The following is a 25594-nucleotide window of genomic DNA, read 5'->3' as shown; positions in this document are numbered from 1 at the left end:
CATTTTAGTTCCTCTCTTTTCATTGTATCTCCCTTTGGTCTGATCTGGCCTGGGCTATTTGAATCGTGTGTGTATGCGACATGTTCCCTTTTTATCTGACAAACCGTGAATCTCACAAATGAGTTCCCACCCTATGCTTTGTCGAATTGCTAAATTTAAATAGATTTTAAATTTTGGTTTACTCTGACAAGTCAAGTGTAATTTAAAGCTCATTTGTGACAGAAAATCCCAGCACAACAGTTCTGCCTAATCACAAATAAAATACAAATATATAAAAAATGGTGTATGGTTTATGTAATTAGTAATTTTATTTTAATTGAGACATATATATATATATATATATATATATATAATGTGTGTGTGTGTGTGTGTATATATATATATATTACACCATTTACAATACAATAAATTACAAATTACATTACATTATCATACACACCATTTACGTAAGGAATAACTGACGACTGGCCGTTGAATTCTTACACCCGAGGTGGTAATGCGGCTACGACCCATAGCGGAGCCGTTAGACCTCGGGTGTGCATTTTCTAAGAATTCAACGGCCCGGAGTCAATTATTCCGCATATACTACAGTTACCACACCTCAAGACACTGTTTTGATGTTGTATTTCAAGACATTTGTCAGGTTTTTGTCCTTAAAAAAACTCTTGTGTGTGGGACTAATTTCTTACGCATCTCATCCCAAGCCTCCGTTGCTAATTCCAAAACGTCATTTCAGAACTAGTAACGGAGGCTTGAGCCTTAATAACAGAATAATACAGTTGATACAGTTATTAATGCAGTTGAGAGAGAGAGAGAATAAGCATATGTGAATTATGCTACCTGAGTCTGTGCTTCTCTCACGGCAGCAGTGTCTCTACTAATAGCGAAACTATATGTTTATCTACCTCAAGAACGCACAGTTAATATCTCGCTGGTGAGTCGTGTATCTTTAAAGTTGCTAAACTATTTTACTGATTACTTCGTCAGAGCAGCGCTGACAAAACGTTTCTGTGCGAGTGTGTGTCCGTACGTTTGAAAGCGAGAGAGTAAGCGCTTTCAGGACACAATAAAACGTATTTTGTGGCAAAACCCATTACAATAATATGTCATTTTAATCCTATTGTGTAGCCTACTATATTTATTTGCTTGGTCGGTGTCGTTGTGGGTTTTGTTTCTTTTGCAGTTGTAGGCTGTAGGACCTTTTGAAATAACTGAAATCATTTGGCGAAGTGATATGGAATTGCAAGACCTGCCTAGAACTACTTTAGCCGTGCTTCCCAGAAAATAATTGCACACCTTAGAACGTTGGTCAACCAATCAGATTTGAGCATTCAACAGCCCCGTAGTATAAATGTATTTATTTATTATGTGAATTTGGGACAAATATACATTTAAAGTATAGCATCAGAATCGTAGATCGCAGAAAGTCCATTTGATTTAATCATCACTGCCGTTTTTGTGATGCAGAGTATGGGTTTGGTTTTCAACAGTTTCATTTGCTGAAGAACTAGAGTTGTTCATCATTTTACACAGTCCAAAAAAAGTATGTCAGAATTCAGAGAAGAGCTGATGTAGAGATTGACCCATGATGTGCATCTAATGGTTTTTATAGAGACAAACTAAAGGTAACGTCACCTCTGCTGATGTGGATATAGACTGGATTTGGTTTAGATAATACTTTACATCATGTGCGCTGCTTAACAGAATTCTAGACATTCTTTAAAGGCTTTTATAGAATTACATCATCTCTCTAATCAGCAAAATGGAGTAGGTAAATGATGCCAACATGGGACGGTTAATACATCACCTTGTTTGGGACAGATAATCTATTGCCTGTGTGTGTGGAGATTGTGAGGATGTTAAGATCTGATGGACAGATATTTACAAAATGCCAAATATGCCCCGAAGACTAATGGCCAGGCAATGATGTTCTGTTTTAATCCTATTATCTTCTTCTTTCAGTAGATAAAGGCTTGCTGGCATTAATTCAAGCTTTTAAAAAATACTTACAAAAAAACTTCTTACTTTTATTAAATGAAAATTATTAAAACCCATTGGTAACTGTAGATATTTAGATCTTAAAGGGTTAGTTCACCCAAAAATGAAATTTCTGTCATTAATTACTCATGTTGTTCCAAAACCACAAAACCTTCGTTCATCTTCAAAACACAAATTAAGATATTTTTGATGAAATCTGAGAGGTTTTATAGCGAAGCAACATAATTACCACATTCAAGGTCCAGAGAAGTAGTAAAGAAATCTTTAAAATAGTCCATGTGACAACAGTGGTTCAACCTTAAAGGATTAGTCCACTTTCAAATAAAAATTTCCTGATAATTTACTCACCCCCATGTTGTCCAAGATGTCCATGTCCTTCTTTCTTCAGTCAAAAAAAAATTAAGGTTTTTGATGAAAACATTCCAGGATTATTCTCCTTATAGTGGACTTCAATTGGCCCCAAACGGTTGAAGGTCAAAATGACAGTTTCAGTGCAGCTTCAAAGGGCTTTAAACGATACCAGACGAGGAACAAGGGTCTTATCTAGTAAAACGATCTGTCATTTTCTAAAAAAAATAAAAAATCATATACGTTTTAACTATAGACGCTCATCTTGAACAAGCTCTCTTCTTTTTCTTCTCTATTAGAATTCCGGGAGTGTAGACAGACGCTGCTAAGTGTATTACTGCCCTCCACAGGTCAAAGTTTGAACTAAATTGTCATATACAATATGCTAGTGCAAGTATATAACAATTAGTTCAAACTTTGACCTGTGGAGGGCAGTAATACACTCAGCAGCGTCTACACTGCCAGAATTCTAATAGAGAAGAAGAAGAAGAGAGCTAGTTCAAGACGAGCGTCTATGGTTAAAACGTATATAATTTTTTATTTTTTTTAGAAAATGACCGATCTTTTTACTAGATAAGACCCTTATTCCTCGTCTGGTATCGTTTAAAGCCCTTTGAAGCTGCACTGAAACTGAAATTTTGACCTTCAGCCGTTTGGGGCCAATTGAAGTCCACTATAAGGAGAATAATCCTGGAATGTTTTCATCAAAAACCTTAATTTCTTTTCGACTGAAGAAAGAAAGACATAAACATCTTGGATGACATGGGGGTGAGTAAATTATCAGGAAATTTTTATTTGAAAGTGGACTAATCCTTTAATGTTATGAAGTGATGAGAATACTTTTTGTGTGCAAAAACAAAGCAAAAATAACGACTTTATTCAGCAAATTCTTTTCTACCCTGTCCGTCTCCTACGCAGTTGACGCAGTGAACGCAGCGCAGTTCACTGCGTCTGCGTCTATGGTTAAAACGTATATAATTTTTTATTTTTTTTAGAAAATGACCGATCTTTTTACTAGATAAGACCCTTATTCCTCGTCTGGTATCGTTTAAAGCCCTTTGAAGCTGCACTGAAACTGAAATTTTGACCTTCAGCCGTTTGGGGCCAATTGAAGTCCACTATAAGGAGAATAATCCTGGAATGTTTTCATCAAAAACCTTAATTTCTTTTCGACTGAAGAAAGAAAGACATAAACATCTTGGATGACATGGGGGTGAGTAAATTATCAGGAAATTTTTATTTGAAAGTGGACTAATCCTTTAATGTTATGAAGTGATGAGAATACTTTTTGTGTGCAAAAACAAAGCAATAATAACGACTTTATTCAGCAAATTCTTTTCTACCCTGTCCGTCTCCTACGCAGTTGACGCAGTGAACGCAGCGCAGCATTTCTGTGTTTACGTCCGAACGGCAGCTCAGTATTGGCCGACGTTGTTTACAATATTGGTCGACACGTGTGTAATGCTGACGCAGGAGGCGGCCAATACAGGGTCGGCGTTCTGAGGTAGAACACTGAAGCGCTGCAATGTGTCTTCAACGTGAACTTCATAGGATAATGACGGTAGAGAGGAAATTGTTGAATTAAGTCGTTATTTTTGTTTTGTTTTTGCACACAAAAATATTCTCGTAGCTTCATAACATTAGGGTTGAACCATTGTAGTCACGTTGACTATTTTAATGATGTCTTTACTACTTTTCTAGACCTTGAATGTGGTAATATCATTGCTTTCTATGGGAGATTTAAAAAAAAAACTCTCGGATTTCATCAAAAATATCTTAATTTGTGTTCTGAAGATGAACAAAGGTCTTGTGGGTTTGGAACGACATGAGGGTGAGTAATTAATACATTTTTGGGTGAACTAACCCTTTAAATATTTTTTTTTATTAATTTGAACTATTAACTGGTTTCTACCTTTTTTATGACCTTTTGAACACCTTAAAATGTAGTAATGTTATTATTTTGTAAATATATAGGCCTAACAAATGTGTAACAGGGAAGCTTTTAGCTTTTTGTGGAAGTCCTTATGTCTTGTTATACTATGCACTTAAATCATGCCGAACAATATTTCATATCAAGAAGCAAAAGCAAACATTATATATATCCACTAGACTAGGCTGAGAAAGTACATTGATGCGCTTTTATCGGTCTATTGAATGATCAGGATTTACTGTGCTGTTATTGGTGGATGACTGAAACAGCGGAGCCAATGAGCAGCCGGGAGGAGGAGGAAAGAGGAAGTGAAAACAACATCAGCACTATCTATCTAGTGCGCTAGAGAAAGGGAGGGAGCGAGCGACTGCAACAAACTCCCAAACATCAATCTCTGGAAGGAGGAAAAGTCGCCTCGCCGCTTCAGGTTAGTACGTTTTATTACGCATAGCCGATTTCCCTGATGATAATTTGTTATCGGCGCGATCACAGGCCACTTCGTGCTGTTTCATTCTTACTGGTTGAAGTTTAAGCGCTGTAGTGTGCAGTTGTAAGACAGTCGTGATTCGTGAATAGACCCTCTATTGAGCGCGAACAGACAGATCGCAGCGGGTGGAGAGTTTGACAGAGCTCAGTGCATCAATGACTGTGCTTTACTTCGTGCGTGTTTTATTCCACATACGCATTAAACATGGGGACTAAGAGGTCAAAAGAGTGTCTCACACATCAGTGGTTGTATTTTTACGATTGATACTTACTGTTTATGTCGAGAAAGGTGCATTAGAGAGTTCTGCACAATGACAATGACTTCTCTATTGTCTCTTTAGGAAAGATTAGAAAAATAGAAAAGCAAAAGCTTTAATGTTCTTTGAAACTTATTTTGCTCATACCACGATTTTCTTAATTTTTTTAAATTTAATTTAAGATCCTCGTAGACTTTGGTATAATACTTTGCTTGGTTTTGTATGGCACGCGACTGTGTGAGTGAAATAAATGTCCAGTTAAAGGGACAGATCACCCAATTCTGTCATCTTTTACTCTATGGCGTTATTATAAAGCGCATTACTCGCCCTCCCGTCGTTACAAACCCATATGACATTCTTTCTTTAGTTGAACACAAAAGGAGATGTGAGACAGAGGGACATTCTCAGTCACCGTTTACTTAAATTGTAGGCAAAAAAGATACAATGAAAGTGAATGGTGACTGAAGCTTGACAGTTTGTCTTTGCCTAACATCTCCTTTTGTGTTCCACATATGTGAGTAAACGATGACAGATTTTACATTTTGTGTGTGTGTGTGTGTGTGTGTGTGTGTGTGTGTGTACTGTCCCTTTAAATCCTGAGATTAGTGCTGATAATCGATTATTTTTACGAATAATGGAATTAATAAGACTAATTTAATTAATTAATTATTATTATTATTTTTTTTTTTTGCATTTGAATGAAACCATGAAATTATCTTGTGTAAGGCTGTGAAATGTAAATGTATGAAAGAAAGTTATGTATGGCCTTTGTATTATTAAGATGACTCATACAAAAATTGATGGTTACAAAGAAAGCATGTCAAATGAAAACACTGGATGACAGCAATACACAAACATGGAAAAAACAGAGATTGAAATATGAAGCATTTTATTCATATAGTTCAGTTTTATGAATTTTTGACACTTTGTGCTCTAGTCAGCATTACCAAGGGAAAGTCATGCAGTAATATCAGAATTTAGTGATGCCCACATTTTGCTTCTGTAACTGTCAAACTTTCCTGTAATATTTTGGTAACACTTTACAATAAGGTTTCATTAGTTAGTTAACTACTTTAGTTAACATGAACTAAGAATAAATTATATTTCTACAGCATTTATTAATCTTAGTTCATGTTAATTTCAACATTTACTAATACATTATTAAAATCAATTGTATTTGTTAATATTAGATAATACACTGTGGACTAACATGATGAACAAACAATGAACGACAATATTTTAACAAAGATTAATAAATACAGTAACAAATGCATTGCTCTTTGTTAGTTCATGTTAGTTAATACATTAACTAATGTTAACAAATTAGACCTTATTGTAAAGTGTTACCAATATTTCCATAATTATCTTCTTAAAATTAAAGTAGTACACAGATTAATTCTGTGATTTCAGGATTCATCTACCATAAAGATTCACTTCTGTAGATTTTTTACTAAAAAATTTTATATTATTGTAAATAATGTATTCAAATGACATTGTAATGAGAATTACAATAAAAATACTGTTAATATTGCCATGAATATAGCCATTGTTGCTAATATGGCATTAAATCATGAATAAATAAATAAATTTTTTACTAATTTTATCATTGAATTAGTTGTTCTAAATGAGACTTTTGATCTACCAACAATTCTGTACACCGATATATTGTATTTATATATTGTGGTTTATTCTGAAGAGCTGTGAAAAATTGAGGAAGAAATGACATCTGTAAGTAGTAGAGACTTCCATGCCCTCTGGGAAAGAAATAATTCCTTCTTTTTCATTTGAAAAAACTATCAGAAGCTCAAACTCATCATTTTTTTCATGCATATATTTCCTTGACTTTGATGCATGTGGGCGGGTCTTGTGGAGTCCAGATGAGAATGTGTTTTGTTGCAGTGACAGTCTTTATCCTCATGTCGTTGAGTCACTTTTGTGTCTCGAGGCAAGTGTGAGCTCAGCGTCTTGCCCCATTGGTACTTCAGATTGCATGCACGCGCTCTTGGTCTTAAAACGTAAGCATGTCCAGTGTATGTTATGCGGCATGTAGCGTGCTTTCTGGGTCAGAAATAATTGAGTCACATCATAACATTAATGTCAAATGCATAGTTTTGGTTGTAAACACTATGCCCTCTGTTGGGTACCACTATGTAGATATTATTTTTTTATACACTCTTAAAAATAAAGGTTCTTAATTGGCATTAATGGTTCCATGAAGAAACTTTAACCTCCATCGAACCTGTCCTTTGCACAAAAGGTTCTTTACAGTAGATAAAGGTTCTTTAGGTTATTAAAATGTTCTTCACACTAAGAAAATGAAGGTTCTTTTAAAAACCGTTCACTGAAAGGTTGTAAAAAAACTCTTTTGGAACCTTTATTTTTAGTAGTGTTGAGTAAGTGAGAAATAGGACGGCATTTTCAGTGAGTAGAGCCAAAGTCCCTTTAAGACAAGTCATTTCACTCGGCGGCCATCTTTGAAACGTCTCTCGGGCATTCAAGTGCAGCTCCTATCTTTTTGAATGGGGAAACATCAAATTCTCCAAAGCTGTTTGCCAAGCTTTCGATTAAATTTCATATTTGAAATCACCAATGAAATCTGACAACAGCTGTCTCATAAATTTTGTTTTTAAATGCTCGAATCATGACAAAAAACTGCATTTTTCGGGATGGATCAAGCTAATGCGCATGCGCAGTCCTAAATGCGCGTCTCTTGTGCCTCATTTCGGAGGTGCGCGTCTGACTGTTTCTATAGGAACCGGAGCTTCTAACAGCCGCTGCAGGGACGTGATGACTTTACAGATCGGCGATTGGCTCTTATTTAGAAGGCGGGACTTATTCCGCCATATTGCGCGATGCACTTTCTCCCATTCAAAACAATACGAGTGACGTGTCTTGTGTTATTCTGTAGTCTTTGGTAGAGTGTGGAAGGAGAAGTGTTGCGAGCCGGACTCGAACCCACAAAGCCCAAACGAGCACCATGACATTATGTGTCAGAGTTTGTACTGCTAGGCCACAGAGGTTTAATGAATGTGTGCAATGCATTCAGTTACTTATCCTCTCTTTAATATGTTTGCGTCATAAGCTCATGAAGGGAAAGCGTCTTCAGTCATGTAACAAATGCTTTTCTGCTTCTCATTGTCCTCAGTTCTGGGTTGGAGTCAGGGGGTTTATCATTGTCTCTGTGTGCGGTGGAGGCAGTAACTGAGATCAGATGAGTTTTCTTCTAAGAGAGTCAGAAGTTTACGGAGTCACTGTGCGAGCGGCTCATTGAAATTCTGCACATGTGCGGCATGTATATATAAATTACTTTCTGCAGTTTCTCAGTCTCTCACCTCTGAGTGCAACCTTGCCAATTTATGATGAGTTCTTGACTGCAAGTGATTCTCTCTCTCCCTGTTCTTCTCCCACCCTTTATAGCCTTCTCACCACCCAGCTCCCTTATCTCACATCTAAACTCACTTACACAGGGGATTCTTAACTGTTCCTTGTCTGATGTGTTCGCTCCTGTCTCCTCTTATCTTCCTTACCACCAAAATATGCGAGATGTTTTGGCTTTGTCTTATTTTGGTGACAAACATCTCTTCTTCGAGTGCATCACCGGTGTGGACGTATAGAGAAACTATCTCACTTACCCATGCAAATTTGAAAAAGCCAATGGCATCAGAAGTTGTTATGTGAAAATGATCTGTAATTTAAAAACATTAATGGATAATTAAAGCGATTTTTGTCATTTTGACAGTTTGAAAAAATAGACTGAGGAATCTGGTGCCTCATTTATAAAATGCACATATGGTTGAATTTGATCCTAAATCCCATAGATTTTATCCTACATCAAAAGTAAGGAATAAATTGGGGTTTGTAACTGACTTGAAAAATGTTCTTATGCGTATGCCGACTGAATGTATACTTAGTAATTCAATTGATTCAACATTGTTTATGAAAATGTAAAGATAAATAGGCAATCACAATATGCATTATTATAATTATATGCACAAATGAGCAGCATTTTAGATGCTTTGTGATAATTATGTCACTGAAATGAATTCATTTATATTAGCAAGTTCCTGAAAATAATAATAATATATGCCTTTACTAAGAATGCGCTTGTATTTCCTTGTCCATTAATGATGAGTATCGTACTTCTGAATCATAAGGAGGTGTTTGTGGGTGTTCTGTAGTTGGAGTTGGTGCGCTTTTGCACATTGCACTTGAATTTAAGATGAACTGATATTTAAAAGAGAGATGTATTAGCAATATGTTTTGTACATACAGACGTTTATAAATCATTCAAAGTAACATATAAGACACTGTTATACATTCACATTTAGGATCATTATATTCAAGTATTTATAAATGAGGCCCCTGATCTATTGATTTTATCTGTAAACAATGCTAATAGGAATTAGTTTAAAACTTGTTTGGAAACAATCATTTTTGCAATTTTAATTAGGGATGCAAAGGTGTGGAAAATTTCCAGAATTTTTGGAAACTTTCAGGAAATTTTGGACATTTTCCGCCCCTTTGCATCGCTAATTTTAAGTGGCGCAGAAATTACACACTCAAAGACCCCTTTAAATCAACACTTGAGTTTTGTGGATTTAGTCCATGTCTGATAGCTTTATTCGCTAGTGTAAATGTTGCCAAATTTAATTTTTAGCAGATACACACTACCGTTCAAGAGTTTAAGATTTTTAAATGTTTTTTAAAAGAATTCTCTTTTGTTCACCAAGGCTGTATTTGGTGAAAAATACAGTAAAAACTGTAATATTGTAAAATATTTGTAGAATTTAAAATAATTCAGCATCATTACTCCAGTCTTCAGTGTCACATGATCCTTCAGAAATTATTCTAATATGCTGATTTGCTGCTCAAGAAACATTTCTTATTATTATCAATGTTGAAAACACTTGTGCTGCTTCATATTTTTGTGGAAACCATGATCCTTTTTTCCCAGTATTTTTTCATGAATAGAAAAAACAGCATTTATTTGAAAGAGAAATTGTTTGTACGATATTATAAATGTCTTTACTGTCACTGTTAATCAGTTTAATGCGTCCTTGCTGAATAAAAGTATTAATTTCTTTCTTTCAATTTTTTTTCAATTTACGGACCCTAAACTTTCGAATGGTAGTATATTTACAATTCACTTGAGTATTTCTCTTTCTGGAAAAATATTGCTCTTGCACTTTACGGATTAGTTAACCATAGTGCCTTGTCATCCAAGATGTTTATGTCTTTCTTTCTTCAGTCGAAAAGAAATTAAGGTTTTTGAGGAAAACATTCCAGGATTTTTCTCCATACAGTGGACTTCAACGGCTACCAAGGGGTTGAAGGTCTAAATTGCAGTTTCAGTGCAGCTTCAAAAGGCTCTACAAGATCCCAGACGAGGAATAAGGGTCTTATCTAGTGAAACCATCGGCCATTTTCTAAAAAAAATAAAAAATGTATGTACTTTTTAACCACAAATGCTCGTCTTTCACTAGCTCTTCGTTCCGCCACGCATTACGTAATCACGTTGGAAAGGTCACGCGTGACGTAGGCGAAAGTACCAATCCGGTGTCTACAAAGAGAATGTGCAAAGACTAAGTCAAACGTTAAAACAATGATGTCAGATGATTTTGAAATTGGAGAAAATGAGTTTTTCACCCTACCGCAGTACTTCCGCCTTCGTCACATGTGACCTTTCCAACATGATTGCGTAATGCATGGCACATCGCAGAGCTAGTGCAAGATGAGCATTTGTGGTTAAAAAGTATATAAATTTTTTTTTTTTTTTTTTTTTGGAAATTACTGATCGTTTCGCTAGTCAAGACCCTTAATTCTCATCTGGGATCATGTAGAACCCTTTGAAGCTGCATTGAAACTGCAATTTGGACCTTCAACCCGTTGTACCCCAATGAAGTCAGTAATATATGGAGAAAAATCCTGGAATGTTTTCCTCAAAAACCTTAATTTCTTTTCGACTGAAGAAAGATATAAACATCTTGGATGACATTGGGGTGAGTAAATTATCAGGAAATTTTAATTCTGAAGTGAACTAATCCTTTAAGAGATGTGCAGTATCCAAATATTTGCCTAATAAAATGCTTTCTAGAATGAGAATATCTCTCCTGCTAATACCAGCTGCCTGTTGCTGTTGTTCCGTATGGAACCAGATATCATCACCCCGCTTGCCCCACAGCATTGCCAGCCTAGATCAATTTCCTGCTTTAGCTGATAATGTAGCAGTGCATGTAATTATTGCTTCTGGCATTACATTAATTACAGATGCAGACAGGTTTAAATGAAGGTGTTACAGTTGCTTAATAAGTGTCGATGAAAGTGTAAAGAGAATCTGTGATGCTGTCTTAGTTTTTTTGGGGTTGAAACTGTTCTGCTTACTTCCTTGCTTTGGATGATGAATATCAATGTGAGAAGAAAACCAGGTCACTAGAAAGCTTTGTGTAGAACACATTCTTCTATATTCTGTTAAAGTAAGCCCAGTTTCTTGTGTTCACACCAAGTATGATTTCACTTTTGTCTGGATGTCCTCTGTGACTGGGTTGGGCGTCATCTCTAGACCGTGCCAGCAATGTTGGCCGGGTTTTGAAGCTTTTCCTCGCACCTGAGCTCTCGGGAAGCCAGTGATCCTGTGGCGCCGCTTGTATGTACTAACATTTGGTTGAACTGGCCCGGCTGGTACTGATTTGGCACAGTCCGTTGTCTTTGAGCGGGCACAGATAGTCTTTGTGAGCCTCAGGTCATCGCAGCTGCACGCTCACGATCGGTCCAGCTGTGCGCTCCAGCTGTGCACTTGCAGTAAAAACTTTCTCTCTTGGAAAGCATCACATGTGGCTCTATCCCTCTGGTGAGCATTTCAAACTGCATCCTAGTGGTGTTATCGTCACTTAGCCAAGACTTACCCCATTAAAAGAGCAAGAGGTCTGGGATGACAGTATTAACAGTGTTGATGTGTAGGGATCAACACAAATCCAGCTTTGATCCTCTCCACGTGGATCATGCGGCTTTAAAGTTGAGCGCTAATGGCCCACATCTTGATCTACTTTGCCAGGACTTCATCTAGGTTAAGATTCGTCTTGTTCCTGTTGTGAGCTGTTGGATTTGCTGTGTTTGCTATAGCACTGATTCACTGGCTGTTAACACATACTGACCTGCACCATCATCTGTTTTGCTACATGTCAGACTGGATGCTGGGATCAGCTAGGCAAGTGCAAAATTACATAATTTAAAGTCAATTAGTTTGCTGAGTAAGTGGCATCGAGATGAGTGAAAATGGGTTGATGACAATTTTTTTTGTTGTCTACATTACTCTAAACTCTTTATTCAAAAATACATTAAAAGTGCCGTTTATACATACAATGACTTGAATACATCTCTTCTACGGTTTTTAATGTCTTAATTAAAAATAATTTAGATAATTTTGGGGGGCATAAAGTGAAAAATGTCAGGGAAACAGCTGTAGACATTGCCTTTAAACTTTTTTTCTTCATTATGTGACATTTTTATGTGAAAATGTGGTGCAACTCCCCAAAAACATAATATGTATAAATTAATTGTTAATTGTATTACCTTGAAAAATATATTTAAAAACTTTTAATTTAGATCTGTATACACATATAGTCAAATTGTAAAAAATGTTATTACTTTTTACTTGATGGTTACACCACATGACATTAGAGTCATTATATTGAAACATTTCTTGAAAATTAGAGCGGCACAATTCTGGATAAATTGAGAATCATTTTTTTTTTTGTTTCAATAGAGATCACGATTCTCCCACAATTCTGAACAGACAACTAAAAAAATAACATTTACTAGAAGTTCTGACAAAATGTTAATTGCTGCAGTGTATTTAAAATATTTAATTACTTTGAATAAATTATTTTTAAAAAATCGGATTGAATGAATGATTCAATGACTCTCTCATAAATATTTCACTTGTTTCATTACTGGATGAATCAGGGTTTCTGAACGAATCCATTGAATAAATGATTCAATGACAAATATATATTTTTTTAACAGTCACTTGTTGCCACCTAGTGGCTTAAAATGTAATCGATACAATCGATATTTAAAGCACCAAGTTACTTTCAAATGGTGATCTGCTCTATTTTGATCGCTTCTGTAGACATCAGTGTTTATATCTGAACTATAAAATTTTATTCCAGTACTTCCGTTATAATTTGAATATTTGTCACATGGAAATAACAATACTGTGTGGTTGAAAAGACTGTTTGTGAAGCTGTTTCATACCTAGATAGCCTAACTGCTATCTCTGAGTCAGCGGCAGCGCCAATACAGATTAGAATGTTGGGTGTTTGCATCGAGATTGCGAATTTTATTTATTTATTTTTTTTGTGCACCTCTATTGAAAATGTTATGAGTTTCTCAAAATGGATTGGTGCAATGTCCCACTTACCCAGGAAAAGTTTTGAAATGTCAGTTAATCACAGCCTCATTTATCACACTCTACCTACAAATTAAATTAAGTTAAATAATTAAATTAAATTCTTATTCATTAAATTGAAATGTTTCATGAAAACTTAATAATTGTTTTTTGAAACCAACATGAAAACAGAGTGCATGTCTACAAACTTACACGTGTTTTAAACTAGATTTTTAATTTTTTCCCCCCCTTTTCTTATGTCACCGACATAAGAAATGTATCTCTTCTATGCATGCAGTATAAGTCACTTTGGATAAATCTGTCTGCCAGAGTATGTAAATATGGTTAAGAGGGAGAGGAAGTGGAAGTGAAAGTCTGGATGGGATGCTATAGGAGCATTGCACTGTTGTCATGAAACCTCGTGGTTTCTTTGTCTTTTCCTGTCTATCTCCTGTTCTTTCTCAGGTTTAGTGAGGTCTAACAGCAGCGCATGCCATTCCTAACATGTTTGTTTGCATAAAGAGGAAAATGCTGCACCCCCATTTTGGCTTTCTTCCTGTTGATGAGTGTCATTACGACTAATTACATCAAGCCCCAGTGGAGATGTTTGTGTTGGGTGTGTCAGACATGCGCTATATGACTCTAGCGGACAGACTGTATGTTGCTCTTTTATTCTTCACAAGGTTTCATTTAAATACAGCTGATTCATCATTCAAGATTTGTGTTTCACCAAGAACAGCCTGTGCCTTTTGTGACAGTATTAGGCTGCATTTGGTTGCAATTTGAGGAGTGTGGATATAGACTCACTGAATTTGTCATTGCTGTCTGGCTTTGACTTTAAGCTCTGGATAAAGATCTCGGAGGCTGTAATGTGTTAGCAAGGACTTTTATTCACTGTTAGAGTGCTTATCAAGATGATGAGACCCTTTTACAATGTGATTGTGAATGTGTAGCAGTAAACAGCGGGTGTCTCTTGTACACAAATGAAGCTGCTCTTTAGAGTTTGAGCATACACTGCAGAAAGTGATGAGTGTACACTACAGTTTAAATATAGTCACATTTGCAGATATAGAGAGCTTCACAGATATATAAAAACCTTTGTTGGTGCACTTTCTGGATTTTCAGTCGCTTTGGGGATGATTTCTGTGGTGATGCTTCATATCACTCTTAAATTTATTCCAGGGTGGATGGCCTGTAATTCAATGAAACAAAAGATGTAACAAACTTTGTTCTGTTATGTGTTTCAGTCTCAGTTTTATTCATCTGTTGAATGTTAGTAAATCACAGCATCACTGATCACACATTGCCCACCAATATAATTTTTTATTTTATTTTATTTTATTTTATTTTATTTTATTTTATTTTATTTTATTATTAATCTGCATCATTGCCCACCAATTTAATTTAATTTAATTTAATTTAATTTAATTTAATTTAATTTAATTTAATTTAATTTAATTTAATTTAATTTAATTTAATTTAATTTAATTTAATTTAATTTAATTTAATTTAATTTAATTATTATTAGGTAATCACAGCATCATTGATCATCCATTGCCCACAATTTAATTTAATTGCTCATTTTATTATTTTATTTTATTATTAATCTGCATCATTGCCCACCAATTAATTTAATTTAATTTAATTTAATTTTGGTCAGTTAATCACAGCATCATTGATCATCCATTGCCCACCATTTAATTTAATTGCCCATTTTATTATTTTATTTTATTTTATTAATTGTAACTTACTTTTTTTTTTTTAATTTATAATAATTTATTTTAATTTATAAACATTTTTTGAAAATTATTATTATTATTATTATTATACTACTAGTATAAAACTGTTGAATGCTTACACCTGAATTGTTTATAGAAGTTGACCTTGTCAGGAGAGCTTTAATTTTCAGTAATTCAATGGACCATCAATAATTTTGTATCTTCTACTCCAAGGATAATAACAAAACAAATAAACTTCTAAATGAAATAATCAAAATTTTTATTCATCATAGTGTGTTCCCCCCCTCCTCCACTCTTCCTCAGTGTGAAAAGCTCCAGGATTGTTTGGTTAACCTTCTGCATGCATCTGTGAACATGCTGGTGGGTATCTAGTGCCACCCGTATGTGAGAATAAAGCTGATAGCAGTGCTAGACCACTAGACCGATTTTTGAATGTCTACAGTTTCAGCTTAGTGATAACATACTGTTGTCTAAATGTAGTAGGTTGCGTCTTTTACGGCCATAATTATCAAAATCTGGGGCTGGTGAAGAAGATATGCACATTTGCTGAAGTTGGCCTTGTGAAGAAATGGCTGAAAAAGAGATATATATATATATATATATTTTTTTTTTTTTGGAGGTACTGGAATGTCTCCTTTGAAAACATAGTTGACCTGTGCTACTGTTCAGCTAGGAATGTTCTGCAGGTGGTTTTCTTCACTACTGTTCTGCTGTTTCTTTCTTTTTTTCTCTCTCTCACTCTTCTATGTCTATCAGTTTGTTTCACTCTCTGTCAGGCTGCTATGAACTCTGGCAGGAGGTCCATCTGTCTGCTGACCACCTGCTGTAGACATTGTCACAGTCTGACCCCTGACAGGCCTGTTTCTATAAGGCATGTGTGTGAGAAATCTACCTCTGTCCAGTGTCACAATATAATGTAATAATAAAATAAAATTAAATTGAAATAAATAGTGAATTATTGACATGAATTGAATTATTAAATCTATTGACAGGCTTGGTTTTATTTCAACAGTCGCCTGAGTCTTTTTATTGTTGCATTTTTTTGTGTGTTTAAATCATTGAACTTGAGTCACGTTAGTGCGACTGTATCAGAAAAAAACAACAAAACAAAACAAAAAATTGCACATCCGTCCTCAGCGGAGAGGAAATCTGAGTAAAAAAAGTAAGGTGAGATGCTTCCTGTGCCGCCTACAGTGCGCTCTCATCTATTTCCTGCTCTAACGGACATGTAGAATGTTTTTCCAGAGATGAGTATTATGTTCTTTCCTGTTTGATGTTTGATCGCATCATAATGACATTCAAGAGGGTTATTACTCTCTCCATGGCCAGAACAGAACCCTGAGAATGCCTTTTATCGCTGATGTAATGGATTTAATATGAACAATTGTGTAATAAGAGAATCTTCAGCATTTTGAGAACAGTGGCAGACAGAGGAAGGTCATTTTCTGATGAATATTTTAATTGTTCTGGTTCATCCTACATAGATAAGTGTCCATAACGTGATGCTCCCTATTTTTATCTGGATAGGTACATTTTTAAACAATACATAATTCATACATGCAATGACATGACACCTTTTTTATAATGAGCATGTTTTTAATTTCTACATTAAAATTAATAATATTTTCATGTTTTTTTTTTTATCATTGGGTATTAAGTAAAAAGATAAGGGTGATAAAACAATGAGGGTCCATAGCTTTACCATTGGAAAAAGCGTAAGGGCTAACTTGGTGTTCAGAGTTGCGCAACATTGAATCATACCTGTCACGCAATTGTCCATGACTTCTCTTATAAAACAGAATTTTTTTCAGTGTAAACTCTAAAAATAGATCAATCCAAAACTAATGTTTAAGAGCAAAGATGTTTTAAGATTATCCAATGCACTGTCGATTCATTAAATAAGCTATTTCCTCACAAAAGAGGTTTGTTCAGTGTAGTTAAGCCTCTCCTCCACTGACATCCATTAAAAAAAATTGGCCTCTTGTCTCCTTCACTATCGCAGCGTTAGCAGGTGTTATGCTTTTTCTTGCAAAGGTTGCAGGCTTGCCTTCAAGTGGCTTTGCTAGTAAGACCATGATTAGCTGGTTCAGGTGTGTTTAATTGGGGTTGGAGCTAAACTTTGCAGGACAGTGGCACTACAGGAGCAGCAGGATTGGGCGCCCCTGTTTTTCTGTTATTTTAGCATATACAGCATACCCGACCCGAAGTTAACTCAAGGAAGAAGGAGGTGGGAACCAGCCTCGTAACTTTTAAAAATGTAACTTTTAAAAATGTAACTTTTAATCATAAAATAGGCCTAAACAAACAACAAAACGAAAGTAAGCGGCAGCCACCTCACGGCAGGTGGTCTGTCAAATAATGCCACCTGTCAGATTATGCTACCAACACTATATTTGCATTGTTTTAAGGGTAGGTTTAGGGTAGAGGTAGGTATGGATGTTAATAAAGCCTCAAACCACATGAATATGATGCTGGTAGCACAATCTGATAGGTAGCATTTTTTGCTATCGTAATGTGCTACCTCTTTGTTTTAATGGGAGGTAGCACAATCTGAGCGGGTAGTACAAATCATCAGGCCACATATAAACATAACAAAACAACAACAACTTAAAGTGTCCCAGGCTTGGTCCTCTCTCATCTTTCACTGTCATCACTCCTCCTCTTATCCTTCCGGAGCTCCTCCGTGTGACTCGACACCGGTGTATGGCACAGACGTCGCTCATTAACACTCGCTCCGATCCCATGGCTCTCGGCCCCGCCCTGCTTCACGCCACATACAGAAAGCAAAACGGAAACGATCCCTATATAATCACTGAAGCTGCCAATCTCTTCAGCTCAGCACTAATGGCTACAATGCTCAAAACGCTGCAAAACGCGTTGTGAATAGAAACCTTTGACGGTCTTCAGAGCTTGAATATAAATAGGCATGGGGCTGTTTGATGACAGCTGCCTATCATAAACCAAACTGAGTCAAAATAACCTTGGACCTACAGTCTGCCCCTACCTGACCTGCACCTGCATCGCAAATGACAACATTGATATTATTCCACCCGTGTGTTTTAAACTAGATATTTTCTTTTATATATCATGGTCATTCTTATTTGTCATTGTCCCAAAATCAAACAAAAAGAAAAAAGGTAGCCATGCCCTTGCCTATAATAGATCTACATCAATTGAAGGACGTCCTGAGTGATGTAAGTGTTACCACCATGAAGAATAACAGCTCAAAGCAACCCCAATGAATGGGTAGGGTAGGGCTGAGTCCCAGAGATGAAAGCACGTGTGGGCACACACACTCGTACAACACACATAATGAAGGCTGGCATTGCAATGGGCGTTCCCAGTGAAGGCGGTTTGACTGAGGAGAAGATCTTGAAAATGGACAGTGGAAAGGACTGTGTTTAGTCTTGGTCTGTGATGATGGGGGGATGGTTGGTGAAAGACCAGATACAGCTGAGGGTTAGTGAGGAGCAAGGGACAGCTGGCTTTGTGTGTGTGTGTTAAGCACAGTGTCTCTTTGTTCTCCTCCCCATCCGCCTGGCACCGACCGGATCATTTAAGACTACAGCCGTTCATTGGCACCTCAGGTTCAGGAACAGCCTGGCGACTCTACAGAACGGCTGCACACTACAGGGAAGATGCTTTGAAGGTTAGAAGGCCCAGCAGACAATAATCTATGCCAGCACTCCCACAGTGTTTCCATAGCATGCTATTATTGCCCAAATTACAGAGCTTGGGATAATTATGTATATATATATTATAATGCTTGGTATGGAAGCCTAAACTTTACTGCCACTGAATTGATAGTTCTTCGGGTTTGAGATGTTTGAGATCTTCAGAAAATCTAGCCTGTCATGGCTCTGTGCAGGTTAAGGCATTGCTTTTGACCCTGAAACACTTTGTTTGTGTAACTTGGAGAGTTTATTTTCATTGCTCTCAAGAATATTTTCCACCAATGGTAAGATATTAGCGGAAAATTTCTGTCAAATTGTCGGGTAAAGCCATGTAGTTTTGTGCTGGGGATTACAGAGCGAGTCTCGTTTCTCAAAAAGACTTTCTGTACTTGTACTTAAATGGACCATATATTTGAACCAGATCCTTGAAGTGGGGCGCGTAAAAATAGCATCAAATCAATCACGGAATGTTCCAGGCTCTTGCAGGTCTCAATTCAGGATAAATTAACCCATCAGGAATTGCGGTGACATGTTGCTCTATATTTTCAGTGTGTAAGAATTAGAATTGCTGGTCTAAAATGGGTAGAAACGTAACCCCTTACAGTGAGTTTAGTATGTAATTTGCTTTGTCATAGTGGCCTTGTTGGGTTTTTAGACTTATCCCTGCTAGATGTGCATGTGTGTTATTAGTAAGGGCTTACTAAGACAAGAATCACTAGCCGCTTTTCCACTGTTGGGCCAGAGCGTGCCAGGCGGGGCCAGTAGCCTTGGACCTCGAACTGCAAGGCCAAAATTGAGCTGCTTTTCCACTGTTGGGCCAGTAGCCCCACAGCACAACCCTAATACCCGCCCTTAACATGCCTCTATAGAACAACGTCACACAACCCCACCGTTTCACCAGCATAAGGAAGCTAGCAGACTGAAAACTAACTAGATTGTGAGTGCACATCAAACATGCTGAATCAAACTGTATATATCATTTTCACATAGAAAGAGAACACACATACTTATTCAGTTTATTTGTGATCACAGCAATGCACAAAACAACTCCCATTAAGACCAAAGGCCTATACATTTAGAAAAATACTATTACAATATCATATTTTACATCACATATAAGCTTTTTTTATTAATTTTGCGAAATTATGTGATCTGAGGATGTTTGAGCAAGCTCTCCTATCTCACTGAGTTAACCAGAGTATACATAATTTATGACATGCGTGGAATCACAGGTGCTGAAGTCCGGTATCAACAAAGGTACAGGGAAGAGACAGATGAAACATATAAATCCATGATTATAATCATTTATGCTTTGTCTAAGTTCTTCAAGCAGTCTCAGGTATTTTCTATAATCATATGTGACCCTGGACCACAAAAACATAAGTTGCACAGGTATATTTGTAACAATAGCCAACAATACATTGTATGGGTCAAAATTATCAAATTTTTTTTTTCTTTTATGCCAAAAATAATTATGATATTAGGCCTAAGTAAAGATCATGTTCCATGAAGATATTTTGCAAATTTCCTACCGTAAATATATCAAAAATTTATTTTTGTGAGTGGATATGTATTGCTAAGGACTTCATTTGGACAACTTTAAAGGCAATTTTCTCAATATTTTGATTTTTTTGCACCCTCAGATTCCAGATTTTCAAATAGTTGTATCTTGGCCATATATTAGTCCTATCATAACAAACAATACATCAATGGAAAGCTTATTTATTCAGCTTTCAGGTGATGTATAAATCTCAATTTAAAAAAATTGACCCTTATGACTGGTTTTGTGGTCCAGGGTCAAATGTGTATTTATATTATGGCAATGGTTAGCATAAGTAGATTTTAGCATCACATATAAATATATTTCTGCCTCATACTGTGATCAGAATCCCCATTGGATCGCAATTGGAAGTTATTTCACACGCTCGATGGCGTCTGAAAGTGAGTTTTGAGCTGAAAATTGTTTTAAATGTCTTTAATGCTGAGGTTAGCTGTTAGCCTGATATGAAAACATGGGAAACGAGCAGTGGTGTTGACTCTCAAACTCCGCCTCTGTTCATAACCACCCCTCAAGCCCCTGTTGGCCCGCTTTGGACCAAGGTATTCGGTGGACCAAAAAACACTGGCCATTGGACCCAAGGAAGCCCCGACAAGGCACGAGAGTGGGCGCGGCCATTTTTAAATTGAACGTGTCTAGCTTCCACTGTCATTCGCTTCTAGTTATTTTTAACTCTGCAAAATGGCTTGTTATGCTGCTTGTTATTGCAAACTGGTATTTTTTTTGGAATTGTCATTTTCATTTAAGTTTTTTGGGTCGTATTTATAATTTGTTCCATCTTTATTCAAATTGACAACAATTTTTAATACTTTAACACGTTCTGACAGCAATATGATAAAATACACCTTAGCAACCATGCAGCGAAATGCTAAAAAACACTTTAGCAACTGCACAACAACACCCTCGCATTGTGACTGCAAATGTGCATGTGCAAAACCCATCCATTTTTGATTTGTTGTCAGAAAGTCTCCCTGCATGTTTTCTCAGATGTTTTAATCAATTCAATAGCTGCAGGAACATGTTTCCATTACCTAAGCTGAAGAAGATGACCAGTGTTGTGTGTATAAAAAAAACAAAACTCAGACAGCTGAATTTAATTTGACTTGAATCTTTAGACAAATCCAGGATGGAACTGTATTGACCCTACAAAGGTTTCAAACTAAACTGGATCTTCAGGTTTTTTGTTGCCAGTAGATGAGAATCACAATGGGAAAAGTGGTGTCATTCACAGTATGCTGATGAATCAGACTGCAGATGTCAAGTATGCATACTTACAGACCCCTCCAGCAGAGATCCTGGGAACCCCACATCATTAGCAAACTGACGGATGTCATTAATCTTTACATCGCGTGACTGATTATTCATGTTATGATACCGTGTAAAATTGAGCTGGTCCAGCTGCTGTTTATTTTCTATGTCTGTGACTCCTGCTGTTATCCATGTCCTGAAATCACCTCTCATCTGGCTGTACTATAGGCCGACTGCTCGAAGCAGAACTCTCATCATCCTCTGAGCAGAATAATCTAGAACTGTTTAGAGATGCTTCTCAGGTGTGAATATACGCAACTGAGCTCAATGAAACCTCAGTGGAAAAGCAGGAGTGCTTTGACAAAATTAGCATCCATTCATCCATCCATCCATCCATCCAACCATCCATCCATCAGCTTAATATGCAGAGACGACCATTGGTGAACCATTGATAGGATGAGTTCACTATCAATTCAAATCATTTTTCTGCTTGTTTGAGCTTCCTGATCAGCCCTACATGGCAACATTGACTCAACCAATGCCGTCCGCTTGGGGGCAGGGCTGTATATTTGTCTGTCCTATAGAGACAGAGCGCATTTCGGTCACACCTTGTCACACAGCAGCTTTTAGACATTGTTCTGTTTTTTGTTATAAGTCAGAAATGACAAGGAGGCAGCTTCACATAATACAAAGTCAATGGAGACGGTTGGATTGCCCCCCCCCCCCCCCCCCCCCCCCGGTGGGCATGGTTTTCAGATTATGACGCGTGTCACTCTGTCTCTATGGAATGTTTGGGAAACTTGTCATTATTTTGAGGGTTTCCATGTTTATGGAAAATCTGTTTGAAGTCGCCATGAAACGGAAGTAGCGAGATATCTTTTCCCAGTAATACCTGTCCCAATAATATAATTTTTTCTCCAGATTTTAGACTGGGTTTGTTCTCAACTGTCACTCTCATTGTGCACATACTCAAGATGATCAAAGAATCATGTGACCAAACCGTTTGTAATATTTCATTCATTCCAAGAGAGCAGAACGGCTGTGTGTATCTACTACTGGTGTGATGCATCATTTTCAGGTGTGTTTCTGTCAATTTTTCATGAGTGGGAATTTGGAAATAGGAATTTATGATCTAAACAGACGAGAATAGAGAGCGTTGACATGACCCACCTCGACAGACACGAATAGAGCCTTGATGATGGTGGATCCATCCTCCCATTTATTTATATGCTAGGGGAAACAAGTTCTTCCACTTCCCTTTTCTTTTGTAAGTTTACATAAAACCGACTTGGAAACCTCTTTTGTTTTACTTCCACAATTGCTTAATCACAGATATTGTGTTTTGGATGGCTATTCTGGGAACTGTCCAAATGCATTGCAGATGTTAAGAGATAACGAGCTTCTCCTGTGGTTCCTAATGACTGCTAAATCTTCTTGCTAAATTATTAATATACTATTTGTGTATTCTACAGCTAGCATCACTATTGCGAATTACTAATTCTTTTGTGATTTGAACAAAGCCTTAACCCTGAGGAATAAACTTTTGCATGTAACTTATCCCACAACGTTTGTGCGATAGACATCAATGATGCCTCAGATTTAAGGGTGGGCTGCTGGGCTCTTTTGAATAGGCTAGTCCTTTTTAAATAGTCTTTTGAAGTTGTTTTCAGCATGTTCCTATGTGGTTTCTAGGGCGTTACTATTTAATTGTTTATGTGTACCATGGCACTTTTGGCAATTGTAATAAAATAAAATAAAATAAAATAATATAAAATATAAAATAAAATAAAAAATAATACTGTTCAAAAGTTTTATAAGTCATAGGTCATTTATGCTCACCAAGGCTGCATTTATTTGATCAAAATGCAGTAAAAATAGTAATTTGTAAAATATTATTACAATTTAAAATAACTGTTTTGTATTTTAATATATTTTAAAATGTAATTTATTCCTGTGTTGGCAAAGCTGAATTTTCATCATCATTACTCCAGTCTTCAGTGACATAATCCTTCAGAAATCATTCTAATATGCTGATTTGGTGCTCAACATAACATGACATGGGGTCGGCGATATTCTTATTTCACTGTATGAGAAATTTTATTTCACGATCACGATATATATCGCAATATATTTGATCTCATTTCTGTTATTAAACATAAGAAAAAAGAAGCAAATTACAAACAATAGGACAAATACAATATAACAAAAATATGAATTAAACTAATTATGTTTTTCAGGTACAATAGGTTTATTTAACATTTAGTTATAGAATTAGTACAGAAATGTAATGTAAAAATAAAACATTGCATAGTCTTCACTGCGTATATATAACAGCATAGTATAGCATAGCATAGCATAACAGCATAGCATAACATAGCATAGCATAGCATAACATAACATAACATAACATATAACATAGCAGCATAGCATAACATAACATAACAGCAACATAGCATAGCATAACATAGCATAGCATATAACATAACAGCATAACAGCATAACATAACAGCATGACATAGCATAACATAACAGCATAGCATAACATAGCATAACATAATATAGCATAGCATAGCACAACATAACAATGTCATGGTTGTACGTTTGTCTTTAGTTTTTTGTTAGTGAAAGATGAGAAGCATTGTTAAACAAGCTCTCCTTAAATCTGATTATCTAATGCTTGTTTTTCATTGAAGAGCGTGTTTCATAACCCACGTGTTTGTTATTCAGTACTTTATATATATAAATATAGCGCTCTCACTATTTCTGAAAGAACAGTTTATGAACAATGCTGCCCACTCCATCCCACTCTATGGTAAGTGCTCCTGAGGGCAGCACATCGCCTGCGTTTAACATTCATCAGTGGTTGTAACAGTTAGACTCTGCTGCTGCTAAATAAAGGTTTTGTGCTTATCCCTGGAGAGACCCACACCTCTTCCATCTCCTCAGCCTGAGGCCATCTTCATGTGAGAGACTATACAAATGAACATGGTTCCCATGGTTTCCCAAACAGGGTCTATCCATCAGGGTTTGTGTCAAACGGTCAGAGACTTCCTTTTTTTTTTTTACCATTGTGTGATGCTTTCAACAGCCAGAGGTCAGTGACACATTTTCAGCATGGATCGCCCATGGGCTGTTCCTCTTTCTGAAAAGAGAACTCATTCATGAGACGTGTTCATTGATTGTATTCCCATTAAGTGATCAGTTGAAAGTTTTGTTTGTTTCCTTTTACTCATGTATCAAAGATTATAGAAGCCTGAATTACTGTGACATGCTTTGTTTACATGTTCAGAGATTTATGCATATTAAAAAAAAAAAAAAAAAAAAAAAAAAAGGTTCACAATGAGTTTATATATTAGAAGGAATTTGATTATAGTTATTGTATTATTTACAAAGATTAATATTGCAAACAATAAGAATTTGACAATAAGTATGTGACGAGAGCAATTAAAATGTAGTGGTAATAACCTTTTGCAGATTTATAGGAGACCTGAATTTTAGGTATTTATCAAAACAAACAGGCCCAAAAATGTGGTTAAAATACAAAAAAAAAAAAAAAAAAAAAAAATTATTTATTTGTTAACATCAAGACAAGTTTAAGATAATATATTAGGGTAATGTGTGTGTGTGTGTGTAATACTAATTATTCTATATATAAATGACTTAGTATAATTAACACTTTCCCTGCCATTGACGAGGTTTTCCGGCAATCCGTGTTTTCACTGTTATACTGTGGGGGGTGCTGTTAAGGATTTTCTGAAATAGTACAGCATCTCCAGATATAAAAACAATCAAAGAAGAAAATCTGTGTAAACCAAAAGGAGCGGTTGGAGTTGTTTGCGCATAAGTAATGAGTTCCCCAAACATGCAACAGCATAAATTAAAACTGCATACATTACTGAGAAAATTGTCGAACCTACGTGTACATGACTGTGCAAGCTTTGGAGGTGTTAATGGACAATGTATATTTTGA

At 36.2% G+C, this 25594-nt stretch overlaps 1 protein-coding gene across 4 annotated transcripts in view; it reads left to right on the top strand.

The window, feature by feature from the left end:
• The first annotated feature begins 4541 nt into the window (after nucleotides 1–4541).
• Nucleotides 4542–25594, top strand: part of elmo1 (engulfment and cell motility 1 (ced-12 homolog, C. elegans)) — a 93708-nt gene continuing 72655 nt past the window's right edge. For all 4 annotated transcript variants that reach the window (XM_051872365.1, XM_051872363.1, XM_051872364.1 and 1 more), the window contains exon 1: nucleotides 4542–4703. The gene's annotated coding sequence lies outside the window, so the exon portion shown is untranslated. The remainder of the gene's footprint in view (nucleotides 4704–25594) is intronic.

This window comes from Ctenopharyngodon idella, chromosome 19 (genome assembly GCF_019924925.1).
Source record: "Ctenopharyngodon idella isolate HZGC_01 chromosome 19, HZGC01, whole genome shotgun sequence".
In the NCBI taxonomy this organism is placed as follows: Eukaryota; Metazoa; Chordata; class Actinopteri; order Cypriniformes; family Xenocyprididae; genus Ctenopharyngodon; species Ctenopharyngodon idella.
The sequence above is the reverse complement of the archived record's forward strand: the minus strand, read 5'-3'. Positions and strand labels throughout refer to the sequence as shown.